This window comes from Tachypleus tridentatus, chromosome 8, assembly GCF_004210375.1.
Source record: "Tachypleus tridentatus isolate NWPU-2018 chromosome 8, ASM421037v1, whole genome shotgun sequence".
Classification (NCBI taxonomy): domain Eukaryota; kingdom Metazoa; phylum Arthropoda; class Merostomata; order Xiphosura; family Limulidae; genus Tachypleus; species Tachypleus tridentatus.
The window spans coordinates 69,024,949-69,029,798 of record NC_134832.1 but is presented as its reverse complement, the minus strand read 5'-3'; positions in this window follow the sequence as shown (position 1 = coordinate 69,029,798).

Here is a 4,850-nt window from a genome sequence, read left to right as displayed (position 1 = left end):
TCTGACTATCTACAAATACATACGGGACTCTTGTGAGGTTCAAAGGTAAGGTGCAAAATGGAAAAAACGTGCCTTTCAAGCACAAAATGAAAATAACGAGTGAAGACTCTGCGAAGAAAATATGAAGATTAGTATAAAAAAACATTTAACTTAGTCATCCATAGATCAGGTGAAAAGAACCATTAAAGGGAAAGAAGCCATTTCATTATAAACCAAGGATAAGTAAGTTTGACGACAGTTCAGCAATCGCATGTCTTCTTAGCTACTATAAACAGAGAGGGAATAAGTAACTTTGAGAAAGGGGTCAGTGTGCTCTATAGTCTGTATATGGAGAACATCCTGAATTGCTTTTGCTCTACAACTGGATGTAAGAGGATCATTTGAGAGTAAAAATATCACTGGTATGAAAGAAAATGGAATGGAAGACGTGAAATGAAGGATTAATCCTCTAATAAGAAATTGAGAGACCCATTGACCTGTGGTGAGTTTCTACCATGCGACATGCACCATCTGAGTTGAGTCTCCAAAGTACTAGACTTCATATGATAGTCAATCGAATTAAGGATACCTGTTGATAAGACAAGAAACTCCCTTTTATATTGATAGAATATGGATATCCTATCGAGAGATGGACGAAAACATCTGCTAGAAGACCAGGAAAGTAAAGAAGCCAGGTGTGTAACAGGAGAGTGGAGACTGGCGACATTCAATGTATATTCCATGGAATCTGGAATACTTGTAAAAGTGAATGTCTGAGAAAGGAGCTTCTCGGAGACCTCTACTGGCTGAAAAAAGGAAGTCATACACTTTCAAGCGAGCAATGCATCTCTTTTTAAAAAATTCATCCAACAGACGAATTTTCCAACAGTAGTATATATTCTACTGGCTGAAAAAAGGAAGTCATACACTTTCAAGCGAGCAATGCATCTCTTTTTAAAAATTCATCCAACAGGTAGTCTTCAGACAACAGATCAAAAGAAAATAAAAAAATCAAACCTGTTATAAAAGACAGACGAATTCGAAAAAACTGAGTTTGGTTAAAGTAAGAATTAGAATAAAGCGTATAATTTTAAATAGGAAGGTTAAAAGATTAAGTCTCAAGCAATGGAAACATGCTGCTCTAATAAACAGGGAAGACGAGGTATATCACCACCCTCTCTCAAGTGATTAGCAAATCTCCTGCAATGTACAGCAACTTATAGCAAAAGTAGACAGACTAGAAAATCATCAAAATGACTTTTTGCCACAAAGAAGAAGAGTTATAAGCTTCAGGAGAAATTCTCAAATATTACAAAGTTGGTATGTGAATTTAAAAAATGATGTAGCAGGTGAAATGTCTGTCCTATGGTCAGAATTAGTTATCTGAACAAAGGATGTTAGCAAAACAATATTCCAAATTCTCACCAGTCACCTTTGAGCACTTGCCTCTGACCTGATAGATGAAAAGTCTCATACAGTATGTGAGACTACACCAACAGAACACATCTGTCCTAGTGTCTACTGAGTGGAACTTGTTACACTCAGAAGGAAATATCCACGGTCCACCTCATTAGCATTTAGAAACAATTGGATGGTTTGACTCCTACGCTACAATACAACAAAAGAGGTTCAAAATGCATTGTATAACCCATAATAATGCAACACACTAAGACAATACAATGAGTGAAATGAAAGTATATATTAAAAGGCTGCCTATCACCATTTTATTTAAATAAGCATGGATAATGGAAAGATATCCACTGCTTGCTTTAGCCATGATAGTCAATAAGTGGGTACAGTCTATATCGGGCCTTGTTTAGAAATTTATGCATTGCAAAAAATATACTTAACAGTCTTGTTGAACACTTCATCTTATGAGTAGTATATCAGGCTTTAAAGGCCTTACATTGTGGCGATTCATAATAAGTTTAACCTAGCAAACATCTAGTTTTCTATGTGTGGAGTCCCAGAAAAGTAAAAAGAAAGAAACAGAGACTTAGTTATGCCATTGAAATGCATGTAAAATAACAACTGGATGTAGTCTTAGACAAAGGATAAAGAAACAACTAGATGTTTAATATGATATGCCAAGAAAGTCCAAGGGTTATCCACGTGCAGTCTGAACAATATTCTTTAATGGATACTGAAAGTGAGCAGGCAGGGAAAAAGCAAGATGCCAGATTTGACAACAGAACACCTGGAAACTTTGGTTATAATTGTGATGTAATGGAGAATATGGTACACATATTAGGGTGAGAAGTCTTTATGGTAAATCGGGTAGGTCGAGAAACCAATTAAAGTATGAAAAATCTATAGTCAGAGTCAATCTCTGTTTGTCTTGGAATAATATACAGATAGCAATAAAAGTCTAGAAAAGAATAAAAACCCATTTTATAGCATCTTTGATCAACATGTTCAACAGTGCTTCAGAAACTGAATCCATGTAATGAAGAAAATAAATTTGGAACAGAAAACAATGGAGAAGGTGATAAAAAACGAAAGACAAAGCCTTCTAACAGAACATTAAGCACTCAGAAATTGGGTACATATGGTTGCCAAAATTCTAATACGCCTCTGCTTTCTCTGAGTCTATAGAAAGATAACAACCAATAATGACACTGCTAAAATATACAACTGATAAAAGGATGGACTGGAGAATGATAATGGAAAGGGAGAAGAGGGAGGAGGGTGAAGCAGAAAGAGAAGAGACAGAAATATGTAATAGGAGATATGTGAAAGTAGGTCCTTACAGCTCAGTTAAAGGCCTGGCAAACAAGCAAGACTCTACCGTATTTAAATATAAATCACCCATTCCAGAAAATTCTTTTTCTGATTATTCTTACATATTAATCTAAGCCTAGTATTTAACCCTAGTGTCCTACTCCTTATTTCATCCCTATAATTAATTATTGGCAATATACTTACTTACTGTACTTACCCAACAGACTATTCAATCCACTTGTTTTGTCAATAAATCATCTATTACTGTTACCTTATTATCCACATGCTTCTCTGACTCTTTTGTTTTCTTTCCTTCCAAATGTTTTTTTATCCGCATAAGCCACGGGTTTTCATTTGTTGCTCAATGGAATAAGCTCATTAAATTAACTCTACTACTTTTAATTTTACCACTCAGTATTTGTTTTAACTTCGTACAAGTGTTTATGCGAAGAAAAACTTTAATATCCTTATTCGGTTTTTTTCCCCTTCCTACCTGAAGAGTATATACATGAAAAATATTGCAGAGATAGAAGACATAAATGATATCCAGTTTAACTGAGTGAAGAAAAACTTTGATAATTATATGAATAATAAAGATTGGTTCTAAATTGTTTTGTTTTTACGGTAATTTAGTTTAATGTGTGGAAAATCCGAGATGGACTAACAGATTTCTATGCATTTGATGGAGCCATCTTCTCAAAGGCATGATTTTAGATTTTTCAACTACAGCGTAAAACTAATTATCCCTCAAAATAAGCCACTCTTCATCAACCGACGTTAATCTTTTCAATTTTGTATCAGATCTACAGTAATACAAAATAGGATCGCATAGTAATAATAATAATTAATATCACCTGGGTTTGAAATGTAAGCATTTTTGTAAATTTTACTTGAGTAAAAAGAAAGAGTTGAGATCTGTGATACTTTGAAGGAGTTGTTGTAGTTTAGTTTGTGTGTTTAGTGTAGTTTAATCAATCTCTAGAGGTGAGAATTGCACTAGCTGCCACTACCTCAGTGATATGGCTGCGTTCGTATTGTGTGAAAAACCAAACTTCGACACTCGTGATCGGTAGAGCTTTGAGCTTAACATGAAACAGAGAACAATAAAATTGTACTAGTCTTGAGGTTATTTCAAAACTACCCGTTATACAAATAGGAGTCTGGCTTGTGGCACTACACAATGAAAAGTGTACACATATATTAGACTTTAGACGCTTTTTACTGAGAGAATGAAGCACCTATATAAAAGTGATTGCAGTGACGTACGAATGTTTTTTAAACCAATGAAAGAAAAGGTCAGTCAGATAACGATCAATGTACAATGCTGCGTAACTCTCTTACTTCAGCTGTTTAGAGTTGTTTAAATAAGTATTATAATTTAACAATTAACACTTACCCTGCAATTATATAGGACACTGCTTTACTAAAATAAAACATACATATTTATGCTAATTTAAATGCAGCTTTCTATGTAGTGTTACAACAGAATGATGATTTGTTGCTTTTTCCTTAGATGTTTGTATATTTTACGTCAACAGCCACGTAATTGTTTAAACTATATTACATGAACAAGTGTTTGCAGATTTGAACTAAACAGACCTAAGTTTCAAAAATGTTCGGAGTAGGCAGGGAATGCCCGAGTCTCATGTAGCATTAGCATGCTTTGCATGCTGATTGATTTTATCTTATGTGTAAGATCCCCTTTCAAATATTCTGCAAACTTAATTATGTGTGATGTATGAGATTTTATTACATTAAAATATTTACTTGAGGATTTAAAATTTTAATGTAGTTTCAGTAGTATACAGACACTTGTGAAGTGTTACGAGAACATGTTCTATAGAGATAACGACTGTTTACTTGTAGTTCTACTAAAAGCTATACAATGGGCTATTTGATTGTGCCCACTACGGTGGTGTGAACCTACTTTCTATCCTTTTAAGTCTGCAGACCTACCGCTGATGCATTGTGGGCGATGCTTGAGAAAATGGATAATTATTTATAAAGTTTGTTATTCATAACATAACAACATATAGAAATAAATAAATAAAAGTAAGTAAAAAATGAATGTAAATCATTATTTATGTAACATTTCAGAAACGTACCCGTTCGTAATGTTTTAAAGTTGTCGGTGATGATTATTTTGGTTT